The sequence below is a fragment of the Hyperoodon ampullatus genome, assembly GCF_949752795.1.
Source record: "Hyperoodon ampullatus genome assembly, chromosome: 9".
Lineage (NCBI taxonomy): Eukaryota > Metazoa > Chordata > Mammalia > Artiodactyla > Ziphiidae > Hyperoodon > Hyperoodon ampullatus.
Genome location: NC_136922.1, coordinates 65,460,620 through 65,474,895, shown reverse-complemented (window position 1 = coordinate 65,474,895; position 14,276 = coordinate 65,460,620).

The window sequence follows — 14,276 nt, the reverse complement described above, 5'->3', positions numbered from 1 at the left end:
TTGGTATCCACCGGGATCGTGGAACCAATCCCACATGAATACCGAGGGACGACTGTACTTGAAAAGTAGGGGTAGAGCAGGCCCTGAGGTGCTATGGATGTGCCCCGAGGAGTTAGGAAGAGGGGATCTTCTGATCGGTTTAGTAGACACTGCTAGTTGTCAGAATGGTATACCTTCTCCCCTTCTTTAGAAATGAGCCCCAATTTTGTTGGGGACAACAACATGCCCAGCTAAAAGACTTGTATTTCCAAGCCTCCTTTGAAGATGGAATGGCGTGTGACATAGTTCTAGTTAAATTATATAAGCTAAAGTTGTTGAATACAGTTTCCAGAAAAGTTCCTTAAAATGTGGGCATGGGAGCAGAAGAAGAAGAGCACAGACTCAGTGGCGTCCCGCCCTTTCACCCTTTGTCTGCCCGCTTCATCCTGCCTAGAACTTGGAGAAGGTGCCAGGGAAGAAGAGGACAACCATGGGTCTGCAGCGAAGAAAGCCAAGAGATCACTGAGGACCTGGATCCTGGCATCCCTGAGCTGCCTCCAGACTTCCTATTGCCTAAGAAGAATGGGGGGCTTTGCTTCTCCCAGTCAAATATAGTCCCCGATCCGCACAATAGGCAACATTTCATTTCAATCATTAATTTAGAAAGCGTGTATCAGAAACTTGCTTATACTAGAGTTTCACACAGCAAATGCCCCTTGAAAGAACCAGGCCATCCTTCAGAGGCTTGGAAGTACTTTCATAGAACTGTTTTGTTTTGGGGGTGTCTGTCTTTGCTGTAACGTGAGCTGACCTACATGCACAACATATGATAAGCATGAAGCAGCCCAACTGGTTTTATTAGTTTTCCTTGGTCTTTGGTCTAAAAAGGTTTCTTGCTGAGTTGATTTCACCCCCGATAGCTTCCTTCACACTCCACTTCCTAATCGAAAAAGGCCCACATCAGGGGTAGAGAAACAGAGACCAATCCTTTCCCACCCCTCTCCTGGGACTCCTTAGCTCTTTACTACGCCCCTGGGTTGGCTTAGCAAAAGCAATTTGATGTCCAGAATTTCCTGGCAGCCTTCCACGAGTCTGTCTGCCTCATCAGAAAACTCCAATCAGTAAGTCTGTGGGCTAAAGGGAGTCTGATCTCACTGGTGGTGTTGCCACACTTTGTTCTTTTTCTGATATATTTTGCGTTCACAATGGTTTTGTTCTTTTTTAGTCCTGAAAGCTGACATGATTTTGAAAAGTGAAACATGCTTCCCTAAATTCTGGCCCACACTCCCTCAGGTGAATCTCTCCAAGTCATTAATCTTAAGGTAAATCTCCTCAGCAGAGGGCTTTTTGTATTTGATTCCAAGAGCTACTATTCCTAAAGACTTGATTTTAAAATTGGTGTTAGTTGCAATGTAACTTTTCTAAACTAAACCAAATGGGGAAGGCCAATACATAAAAGCGATAAAAGCAGAGTTGTTCTGATTGAAGGGAAGGGGAGGGGAGGGGAAGGAAGATGTGTGTGAGGGAGAGACAGCTGAGAGCTCCTCCATATTAACCATAACCTTTCCCCAAGGGGAACCCCATTGGAGATCCTCCAAAGAACACTGGGATTCCAAAGAACACAGTTTGAAAACCGCCTTGCAAGTAAGTCTAGAATGGCAGGAAGATGTTCCAACATTGTCTTTAAGACAAGCAAGCTAAATACAATTGGGATCCAGGATATTAGAGACTTGTAATGAAAAGAGTCTATTTAAAACCTTCCCTCAATCTCCAAATCCTATTGATCATTTTCAAGCCCCTTGCATTTTGTTTGGGTTTGTTTTCAACAGGCTTGGGAAGGTTGTTGATTTGCCAAACCTAAACAGGCTTGGATTATTACTACAGCTCCCCACCATTTTCCAAGTTGCAAAGCAATGAGCCTGCCATATTGGAAAATGACCATATTACATGACCAACAAGCAGTGATTCAGAATTAGGGATTGGATAAAGGAACACATTCTTTGGGGTGTGGTGCTTAGGTATAAAAAGTAGATATTCCCTCACCTGCAATGCCAAATTATATTTCCTTTATGTGTTCTAAGGTTTTGCTTTGCTTTTCTCCAATATCTGCCTTCGATCTCAAATGGACAATTTCCTCTGATCTCTTTTATGTTTAACTCTCCTAAACATACTATAAACATTCATAAGCAGACATACCTAAAAAAGACAAAAGCCCCATATCCAACAGGAACTCAGTTCCTTTACCAGCAAAATGGCGAGATTAAACCTGTGTATTTCCTACCAAATGAAATAAGGTCACATGCAAGTACTTAGAACAGTGCCCAACACATCCTAGAAATTCAGTTTAGGATGTTATTTTCCCTTTGTCCTTCCAAGGCAACGTGAGAGGACATGGGTGAGAGTGTTCTGAATAATTTAGAAAACTCAGAGCTGGTGAGTGATTAGCACTCGCAGGCTCAAGATGCTGGTAAAGCTCTGTGTTGAGTCACTATGGAGCCTCTGAGCCCAGAAGGCTGACGCTCCTTCACCTTCACCCACACCGGCACTCGCTTGCTCTTTCTTTGGTTTGTGTGTCTTTGACTCACCTGTCAGACCTGTGAGAGGGGAGCTTCAATACCTGCAATGACGAATCTGTGTTCTGCTCTAACCATGAAGCCTTCCATTTCATTCTGGAAAATACAGCTTCTTTAAAAGGGTGCCCTTGGACCAACAGCAGAGTTAAATGTTAGAATGAGGAAAATGTCTCCCATTTCCTGCTCCGCTTTGGACCCTTTTCCGACAGAGTGGTAGAGACCATGACCCCAAGGGGCATCACATTCGGAGTGAGGCAAAGAAGCCATTTCTACTCAGCTTTCATCCTGCTATCATGAAATTCCACCACAGAGCTGTCTTTAAATTGCTCTGATGGTTAGAAACTATATTGCATTCATATTTCAGCTTAAAAAGATGTGTGTGTGTGTGTGTGTGTGTGTGTGTGTGTGTGACTGTGCGCATGCATATGTATACACTTATGTGAATTCACCAAGATTTTGGTAGCATCTGGTGGAAGAAAACCCCAACTGCTGTCTTCCCTACAACTCCATCTTGCCTTTCAATGTTACTAAAAAAATTTCTCATCTGCCTCTTGTCTGAAACTGGAGGTAGCAGTGGGAAGAGAATTAATGTATTTTGATTCTAGAACCTTGACACTACTTTAATTCATGCAATAGCCCTTAAGGTCCAGTACCATTATTGCCATTTTTAAGGTGAAGACACTGAGGTCAAATACTTCAAACTAAGCTCTCAGAGAGTAGAACTGTGTTTTGTTTGCTTTTCTATCCAGACCACAGTTCCTGACATGTCATGGGGACTCTCTCAGGAAGGTTCAGCTCACTGTAGGGACAAGGGTGATGACTAAGATTAGAAACTCAGGCCAAGTGGAAGCTGTTGGTGAAGGAGCCCACGCTGAAGAGGGGGACAATCTGGAGAAGGCCTTATCCACGGGGTGGGGGAGGGCATTGTCTGGATTTCCTCAATAATAGATTATGGGGTTGCAAAGAAAAGTGGGCTTCAGAGTAGGAGAGAAACACCCATTCTGCCAGTTACAAGCTCTATCATTTTGTCATCTCTTGTATGATCTCCTTGAGCTTTCATTTTCCATCTGAAACAGAGATGTCAGTATTTATCTCAGACAATCATGAGTACTGAAGAGAGTATTACAAGAGTATTAAATGAGAGTATTACATGAGAGAAGTGTGGCTCTTCCTGGCCTAGATCTTGGCATACGATGGATGCTCCATGAATATTTGTTTGTTCCCTCCATTTCCCCCTATGCCAAAGCAGTCCTAGCCTCTCTTTAGAAGGTGACAAGTTGTATTAAGTATCACCACAACCTCCAACATTCACAGTCTCAAAGTCTTTATGGAACAGTATCTAGAAATGATGACATTTTTAAAATTCAGAATAATGAAACAAGAATATGATGCAGTAGAGTTACTGTCTTCTTTCCACGTTTTCTCCCCCCTGTAATTGAAACCATTTTCAAGTTTTATTTAGTACAAAATTAATTTCACATTTTCATCAAGGAACTCATGTGGATCCCAGGGTGATTCAGATTTTCCAATACAGAAATTCATTGCATTCATCACTGGTATTTTTCAAGACAAAAGAGTTTATGCCAGAGGAAGCCATTTCAGTCCTGCTGTATGAGCAAAATAAAAAACCTTTTACGTGACACTTCCAAATTCAGGCCTAACATTAATGTTTTGTAAGAAAGCTGATTTTAAAAAAAATCTGTATGAGTTACTCAGCCCCAACATTCTTGTTTCCCAAATGAAAAACACAACTTGACTTACCTTAGAAATAAACTGGTTTCCTCTTGAACTGAACTCAGGAATGACACTGGGCTCACCTGTCAGGGAGAAATGCACATTATGTCAACATGTGTGGGTAAAGCTCTGGCCATGGAAACTAGGAAGGTTGGCCTCCTGCACCTCCCTGCTGGCACGGGCTCCCCAGGGCTGTTGTACGGAGGCTCATGCGATACACATGGCATCAGCACTAGGACCCCTCTAGGCTGGATTCCATCCCAGGCAGAGAAGAGCAGAGGCTGGGCTTTGGGACATCACACCTATGCATTTCAAGGAGCGCTCCCTGCTTTTAGTCACCAGAATATAATCCAGGGTCAGAAAAACCAGCCAAATAGGGGCAGGTGAGCAGGGAGCAGTGGCCAGGGAAAGGTGAATGGGTACGTTCTGGACACCCCTGAGGCCCACCAGTCCTGACCCCAAGATCCTTCACCTGCCCCTCTCCAATGCTGGAATCCAACCACCTTCTTCCCAGGCCCTGTTCCCAGCCCCGGGAGCACCTCTCAGTACCCTCCAGGATACAATCAGCCCTCTGTTCCCTAGCACTGGGGAGACCTGACATTTGTTCCATGGCTTAACACTCTTAGTTCCTGGTCTCTCTTTTACTTTTTTTTCAATTGAGGTAAAATTCACCTAACATAAAATCCACTATTTTAACCATTTTAAAGTGTACAATTCAGGGGCTTTTAGTAAATTCACAGTGTTGTATAACCATCACCACTGTCTAATTCCAGAACATTTTTATTACCCCCCAAAGAAACCTTGAACCCCTGAAGCAGTCACTCCACATTCCCTCCTGCCGCAGCTCCTGGCAACCGCTAATCTGTTCTGTCTCTGTGGATCCGGATAAGTGCCTGCCCCCCACCCCCACCCACCCAATGAGCAGCACTTTGCCCTTGGCTCAAACCATGAGAAATGAAGGTCAAAAGATGACCCAAGCCTTTTTAAGATATCAAAATTTTCTTCAGCAAAATGGTAAATTGCTCTCAGAATAGATTTAATATATTTTTTTCTTTTATTTGATTCCCAAACTCTGTGACACTGCCATGAACCTGGACTCTTGATCAACAGGTCAAATGCACACACGGACAGCTACGTGTGTTTAAGTTCATCCCTGCATATGTACATGTATGTTACTGCACAAATATGTTCTGTTAACACAGAAAGGCAACCTCCCATGGTCTCTGTACTTTAAAGGCCTTGCTACTGTCAAATGAAGGGAAGCACATGATGCTAGTTTCCAGGGAGAAAGAAAGGCCCTTGACTACAGCTGGGCACAGTGGGGAAAAACAGTGCTGCTTGATTTGGCCAAGTCACCCTTGCCCACGGGCCTTGTGGAATCTGTCCCCCTCTGGACCTGTGCTTATGGAAGTTCAGGAGGGGGGTTTGTCATACATTGATCTGTCCGAGGCCCCCTGGCAACACTTGCGGAGCACAATACAGTCTTGTAGAGTTATGTTCAAAGGTCAACTCTACTTGTTAAGATTCTTAAGGTGTCTGTTTCATTTAAATCAAGTTTTGTGTTTGTACATGTGTGTTTTTTAAGGGAGAATGGAATCTCCTGAGAGAATAATTCCACACAAATTAGAAACATATGCAGGCATTCAGTAGGTCAGCTCTGTAAAGATGTGTTATTGTATCTTACGTTTATAGGAATTTTATTCACAGATAAGGCCACATATGAATTGTATGATCCTCTGGTGCCCAGTTTAACAGGTCCCTCCCATGCTGATATTGTTTAGATACAAAAATATATATATATATATATATATACTGCTGCTCCTTCAGAGAGAGATAAGGAAGAAAAATATATTCCATACAACTCAAAGAGCTAGAGCTCTTTAAGTGGGTACACTTATGAAATATTTCAATGTGGCATCATATTCGATACCAAAAAAGTGGAAGAGACACAAGGTCTGTGTGGACCACACTGCTTTTAAGTAGCCTTGGCCTGTTTTGCTTTCATTGTGGTGGCAATGCCTTCCTAGGGGCTATAAATCCTATCTAGGTATGAGACAGATTTAGAGACAAGGTTAATACTGTTAATGGGAATTTCTACATTTAAAGTTAAATACATAAAAGTGTATTTTATATGTTGTTTACAATTACTGCTTCCTCCCCTGTTTCCAAGAATTGCTAAATCACCTATGTCAATATAATGGGAGAAGGAAGCAGGAATAAGAAGGAAAAGAAAACTAACATTTATTGACTGTCTTGTCCTCTCTCTTAGCTCTTAATCTATTTGGCCTTATTTTTATTTCTTACAACTACCATGTGGGGCAGATAAAATTATCTCCATTTTATAGATGAGAAAACTGAGATTCAGACAGATTGGGTGAGCCACTCAAGCACCCAACTAAGCACTGAAGGTGGAATTTGAAGTTAAGCTGGTCTGACTTTAAGAATCACATAAGACTGTTGGTATTAGGCGAGAGGCTCCCAAACACAGTGGGAAGAGCCTATGCGTGAGGCTGGATCATCCTGCTCCTTCTCCAGACTTTGCCACTTTCTTGGTAATGTTGTGAGAGAACCAAGAATTCTCTGGGTTTCGCTTTCCCCACTGGTACCCTGGAATAACACTGCCTGCCCATGCTGCCTCTTAGGGATATCATCAAATAAGGAACATCAAATAAGGAAATTTATGGTGGGACTTTGAAACACAAAAGTAAGGTATTTTATAATATGGTTTAGTGATCTACAGAGCTCCCCAAATTGGGATGCTCAGGATAATCCACTGGCGTGTGGGGAGAAATTAATTATTCAAACTTCCATTTATATTTCATTTTACTATAAAACAAGAAAAAATATATAGACATATTCATAATAGTAGATATACACAGTTTATCAGTAAATTCACAGATATTAGGAGTGGATGTCCAAAAATTTTTTACTGATTAGGTGCATGATCAAAAAAGTTTGAAGACCACAAATCTTTACAATAAAAAACAAAATTGTTGTGGGCATATGGGTAGTGGTGGCTACAGACGTATAATGAAACTACAAAGTGAGTAGCTTAGAGCTCTACTAGTAAGTTGTCAAATATTTGTTTTTAATCCTCAGGCATCTCAGCATAATGGAAAGACCATAAAAGTCACCTTTTTTTTTTTTCTTTTAATGAACTTCAGTTCTAGAGTTGATTATTCATTATCTTAGTTCAAACAATCATCATTGGTTTAAGCAGGGTGAACTTTTATTTCATTCAATCATTTACTCAATCATTCATTCTGTTATAATGCCATGAAACCCATGAACCCACTACTCTACTCGAGAACTTGAAGTATATTTACCTATGTTTGTCTCTGTCTCTATTATCCTATCTCTTATCTCCTCACACAGAGGTAACCAGTATCCAGAATTTTATGATTATTATTCCTTTCTTTTAAAAACTTTGATCACATACATATGTATGCTTAAATAATATATTTAGTTTACTTGTTTTTGAACTTTATAAGAAGAGTATAGTATTCTAAAAAGTCATTTGGGACTAGTTTTCATTTAACATTATATTGAATGAAGTCCATATTTTTGTGGGTGGTTGTAAGTCACTCCATTTCACTGCTGTGTAATATTCCATTATACCATAAGTTATTCATCCATTTCTTTAGGGATGGGCATTTGGATTATTTGCAGTTCTTTGCTGCTAAGAACAATACTTCTTTGAACATTCTTATATGTGTCCCCTGGCACTCTCATGTAGGAATTTCCCTTGGGAATATAACAAGAAGTGAAAATTTGGGGTTGCAAGTGAAAGTTCAATTTAACAGAATAAAACCAAATTATTTTCCAAAATAGTTGCACCAGTGGGTCACTTTCTTAACCAGTTTACCCATCTTTCTTATATGGGAAAACTGACTAAAATGAGTGCCATACAGGGACCTGTGGAGGTTAAAGAAGATAAAGAGGAAAGTACTCAGCACCCTTTCTAGAAAACAGAAAACTGTCAATAAATTAGCACTTAAATCTCTCTCTCCCAGTTATCTTAATCCCATGCCCTCTGCAGCCTCCTTTCCCATTTATAAAATGAAGGAGCAGGATGGGAGGAGCTCCAAGGCCATCGCAGCTCTGACACATTGTAAGGTAGTGAAACGAATGCTAGACTAGTATCCTCTCACTGCAGGTTCCAGAGGCTTAACTTAACAACAGGATACACTTTCTCACCACCCTGGTACTTATTCCCTAATCTTTGGAGCACACACTCCTTGGAATTACTGCAAAATTGGATGACAGCTGGCAGGTTCTTGATGCTATATAATGGTTGAAATTACAATGGGAAGGGAATAAAACTAATGATTAAATTGTACTTAGAATGAAACCCAAACTCTCTACCAAGGTAATGCATGACCCATCCTTGCTGACTTCTGCCTAGAAGTTCACTTCTTTGCTCTCTAGGCCATAACCCATTCGTCTTGTTCAGTTCCTGGAACACTCCAGGCTACTGCCTGCCTCAGGGCTACTGCTCTTGCTACTTTTTCTGTTTAGAATGCTGACCCCTTACTCTTTTCATGGCTGGCTCTTTCTCATGCTTTAGCTCTCTGCTTCGAGTCACCTGCTCAAAAAGCATTCCCTCTCCTACCTGGGACATAGTTTCACTCTTACTCCAAATATCCGTAGTCTCTGCATTTGGGATCTTTTTTAACATTTGGCTAAATTTATAGTGATTATATATATTTATCTGTTTACTTTTATTTTGGGTCTGTCTTCCCCACTAAAATGTTCACCCTATGAGGGCAGAGACTGTCTTTATTACTCTTGTATTCCTCAGCCTATAGTGGTGTGCCAGATGTTTGTTGAATGAATGGATATATTGAGTGTCCACTAGGCATCAAGTTTTGTGTAAGCCACTCTACACATGTAACTATTTTCATCCTCTCAACAACCTTGTGACATAGTTATTATGAACCCCATTTAGAGAGTAAAGAAGCAGGCTTATAAAGTTCAAGTAATATCTCCAAAGGCCCACATCTAAGGAGTGTTAGAGCTGGGATTTGAACACAGATCTGACTTCAAAGTCTGTTCACATTCCACTGAATCATGAAGACCATAGGAGAAGGTATTTAAGGAATGCAACTGATGTTGGATGTCCTTTTCAAACTAGCAGCCTAGAGTTTCCCTGGGAACTTCTCATTTTCTATGTTAAATCTCAGAGCTGTTAGTTTTGCAATATTGCACAACTCACTGATGGAAAATGTCACCTGACTTCTTTATCTGTTAACCAAACATTAAGAATAGCTATTTGGGCCTCCCTGGTGGCGCAGTGGTTGAGAGTCCGCCTGCCGATGCAGGGGATACGGGTTCGTGCCCCGGTCTGGGAGGATCCCATATGCCGCGGAGCGGCTGGGCCCGTGAGCCATGGCTGCTGAGCCTGCGCGTCCGGAGCCTGTGCTCCGCAACGGGAGAGGCCACAACAGTGAGAGGCCCGCGTACCACAAAAAAAAAAAAGAATAGCTATTTGGCCAAACTTATGCTATTGTTCCTCATCTATCACACTACAGTATTACTTATCAATGAAAAAGCATGTTCCCAAAATGTCACAGCAGGACTTTAAAAGCTAAGTAGACCCATAAATCATTCTTCTAAAAGCAAAAAAGCTGACCTCTTCCTTAACATTCAGATTTCTAATCTGTAAATTATATAGATTGCACCATTTCTTTTTCCCAAAGCTTAAATAGTAAAGCAGCCATTTTTATTTCCTTTTGTATTTCCCTAAGTGATTAGAAAATAGCACTTTTCAGAAACACAGGTCACATTTATATTTTCTATAAATGGATTAAAAGAATAGGTTTCCTTGGCCCACTAGATGTACTGTGCTCCCACTCAAGGGACCCAAATGCCAAAGGAAAATTGTTAGAATATAAATAACTTCCAATTTTCAGGTAATAGTGACAAAGTTGGAAAAGACTAAAGAACCGTACACCTCTCTGCCAACCACAAACATCATTTCTCTTAAGATTTAATTAAAGATTGTGTTGCCCAGAGACTCTTCCCTGGACTAGTCCCAATTTGTGCTGCTCAATCCCCTTCTCAACACTTACACATGACACTAATACCACATTATTAACTTCTGATTTGGGTGCTTCCTTATGTTTTTGTTCCAAAAATTTGCTGCATGAATAAAAGTTCAGGCTTGTCATATTTAGATGGCAACCATTTCAAGAATATGGACAATTTCTTCCAATTCTTTTGTGTCCTACACACACCTATGAATGCATGTTCATACTTCTATCCCTCCATCCACTCAGCACATCCCTCAGAGCAACTCTCAGGCTTTAGAAGTAGTGCTAGGGCCACCTGGGGAGAGAAAACTACATGCAATTTGAACTCAATCAAAATGAAGAGATGCTGACTAAATATGCATAGAAAAAAATAAAGCAAAATGTTGACAGTGGTTGTATAATCAAGGCAATAGAGTTCCTTCACTGATTTTTCTATTTTCAATAAGAATATGTGTTTATTTTATATCAAGGAACAGCTATTTTAAACAAAATCTAATCACGAAGTGGAAAGAACAAAGTCAATCTTACAAAACAAAGAGGCAGATAGAAATATAGTGAACAAGCACTCAGATAGGACTTAAAGGTTTGAATTTGAGTTGGGAGTTTGCCCCTTACTAACCTTGTGAACTTTTCAAAGCTTGGTGTCTTTGTCTATAAATTGAATATGAAAATATCTCCTTCATTGAGTGGTTCTGAGGACTGTATGAGATAATGTGACTGAAAATGCTTTACAGGACTGTAAAAGGCATTAAGTAATGAAAGGTATTATTACTTATGTTGTGAATTGGGTCTAATTTCAATTGGCCAGTGCTGCAAGTCAAGCCTATTGTAGACGCCACTAAGCATATTATGGGATTAGGAGGCTCAAGGCCAATTATCCACAAAGGTGGTTTAAATGTTTGGTTCTTCCCATCCCATGGATATCACAATTTGCTCCAGTTGAGTGGATGCTAAAAAAGTCTTACCAATTCAAGTGCCCTTCCTACAATTAAGACCCAAGCATTGGGGACCACATAACTGGCCTAAGAACTGCCAAGTACATCACTAGACATATGGCATCCCCACCTCCTTTGAACCCCAGGCCTTCAAGGTCTCTCTCTCTCTCTCTCTCTCTCTCTCTGTCATTAAATGGAAAGATTACAGCTGTTGGAGTCATTACCCTGGGTTCAAATCCTGGTGACCCCATTTACAAGGTTCATGGGCTTGGGTAAGTCAGTTGGTTTCTTCATGCTAGTAAGAATACCTAACTTGCAAAACTATTATGAGAATTAAACGAGATGATTGTAAAGCATCAAGCACAATGCCTGGCACATAATCAGGCTCAATAAATACTAGTTTCTATCTTCCCCTCCTTTGCCTACTTAATGCTTGCTTGAGCACTGCATATGTCTTGATTGTACATTCGTCACAAATTCCTGGACCTCGGGCACATCAGATGTTCCAAGCATTGAGAGGTAATAAATTGGAGGAAACTCCCAGGGCTGTGGGAAGCCTGACTTCCCAGCCCCTTAAGCAGACCACCTACTGCTGCCTGAAGCAGCCGCCCCGTGAGGGGAACAGCTGCCAGACACAGGGACAGGGACAGAGGCCTCCATCTGCACCTCCACCCTCTTGCCTTTGTGCACAGAGGGCAGCCGCGGTCCCCCAGGAGACGCCAGGGGGAGATTTCAGTGTTTCAGATGACAGATCAGCCTGTGTTCTCTGACCCAGATTAGACCCGACTCAGAACTAGCTCACCCGCCTATGTCACCAGCAAATGATTTTAATTCACTCCCGGGAGACTGTAAGGACTGCTTGCACCAATAATGCATGTAATCTGGCTAAGCTCTGCAGTGAGCACTCATAAGGCTGTGGCTTTCACATGTTCCACAAATATTTCACAGGCCTGTCAGCCTCAACTTATCCACGGGGGCCAGACTGAACATTCAGCACTTCCGTGTCCCCAGACAGTTGGGGGAGGGAAAGACAAGGGGGAGGCAGGAGAAGATCCCAAAGAAAGGAAAACACAATGAGGACCTAACACGGTGGTTCTCAGAGTGTGGCCCCCTGTCCAGCAGCATCACAGATAACTTGTTAGAAATGCACTTCTCAAGTCCTGCCCTAGCCGCAGGGAATCAGAAATACTGGGGTGGGGCCCAGCTATCCGTGTTTTTACCAACCCTCTTGTGAAACTGGGGCAGGTTAGAGTGTGAGAACCACTGACCCAGCTGAACAATGTATAGGTAGACTAAAAGTCTAAATTCAACGAGAAAAGCCAGAATCCAGGGAAGTGCAGTTATGATAAAGGGGAAAACCTCTGGGTTTGATCAGGAGGCTTTCATCTGAATTTCAACTCCAGTTATTGCTAACTGTGTGATCTTGGGCAAGTTGCTTAACTTTTCTGAGCCTCAGTTTCCCTGTGTGTGAAATGAAGGTAATTAGACCTCCCCTGCAGAGTTGGGGGATGAGGTGATACATTCTGTGCTTGTTCTTTTCTCCACTACACCACACAGCTTCCCCTGTTGCCTTCGGAGCAGGATTTCTCAACCTTGGTATTATTAACAGTTGAGTTCAATAACTCTTTGCTGTGGTGGCTGCCCTGTGCACTGTAGAATCTTCAGCAGCATCCCCGGTCTCTACTCACTAGTTGCCTGTAGCTGTCCACAGTTGTGACAAACAAAAATGTCTCCAGGCATTGCCAAATGTCCCCTGCAGGGCCAAATTGCCACTGGTTGAGGACAATGGCATTAGAGTATTAGAGATGCAGCATAAGTAAAAAGCAAGAGCATCGTATTCAGTTAGACCTAAGGTCCATACCCCAGTTTGCCCACCACCTAGCTATCTGACCTCAGATAAGTTTAGTAACCAGTCTGAGCTTTGGTTTCCTCCCCTGCAGAATGGCAATTAGAATATCTACTTCACAGGGAGGAGGTAAGATTGAAGAGTTATCATATACAAGATGCTCAACAAATTTGAAGCTCACTGTGAAAATCTGATCTCTCTGTGCTTTTGATTTGACTACTATGGGGCAGAGACGGACTTTTGTGACCCCTCTTAAGTTACAAGGTAAGAGCAGCCCAAGTCATGAAATAAAAGGAAGCCAAGCTAAGGTCAAAAAGAAGGGCTGGGGCTTCCCTGGTGGCGCAGTGGTTGAGAGTCCACCTGCCAATGCAGGGGACACGGGTTCGTGCCCCGGACTGGGAAGATCCCACATGCCGCGGAGCGGCTGGGCCTGTGAGCCATGGCTGCTGAGCCTGCGCGTCTGGAGCCTGTGCTCCGCAACGGGAGAGGCCACAACAGTGAGAGGCCCGCGTACCGCAAAAAACAAAACAAACAAAAAAAAGAAGGGCCGGGTCTTCACCCTGCTGAGCTTGGTATGACAAGACACCCCTCTTCCAGAAAAGAACAGAACAGAAAGTATTTGACAGGTCACATGACAGCCCATTTCCCCAAGTCCCCATTCTGAAGCTCAGCCCCAGGTCAGTATTGGAGCATCACATGCTCGCCATTCCCATCAGCGTGGCAGAATGAGAGGCAGTGAAGTAAATGAAGTGATGAAGAACTTGGGGTCTGATTCTCACAGACTCAAGTTCAAATCCTAGGTCTGCACATATTGGTTCTGTGAGCTTGGCCAATTTACTTACCCTCTCTGAACCTCAATTTCCGTATCTTGAAAATGAGGAGATAAAGAGCAGCCCCCTGTTAGGGTCTGAGCCAAAAGGTATATGAGCTCATGTGTGTGCAACACTTAGCACAGTGCTTGAAAGTTATCATAATATTATTGTATCAGAACCACAGGAGCCATGAATTTTATAACGTCATCACATTGGCTAGGCTCAGGACAAGCATGCGTGATAAAGCTGAGAACACTGTCTCTTAACAATGGTCACAAAAATGATACATTTCAGAACGATGAGAAACTGGTGCAGCATTTCACTTTCCATCATTCAATCCTTTAAAGATCATTCTAAACCTAGTG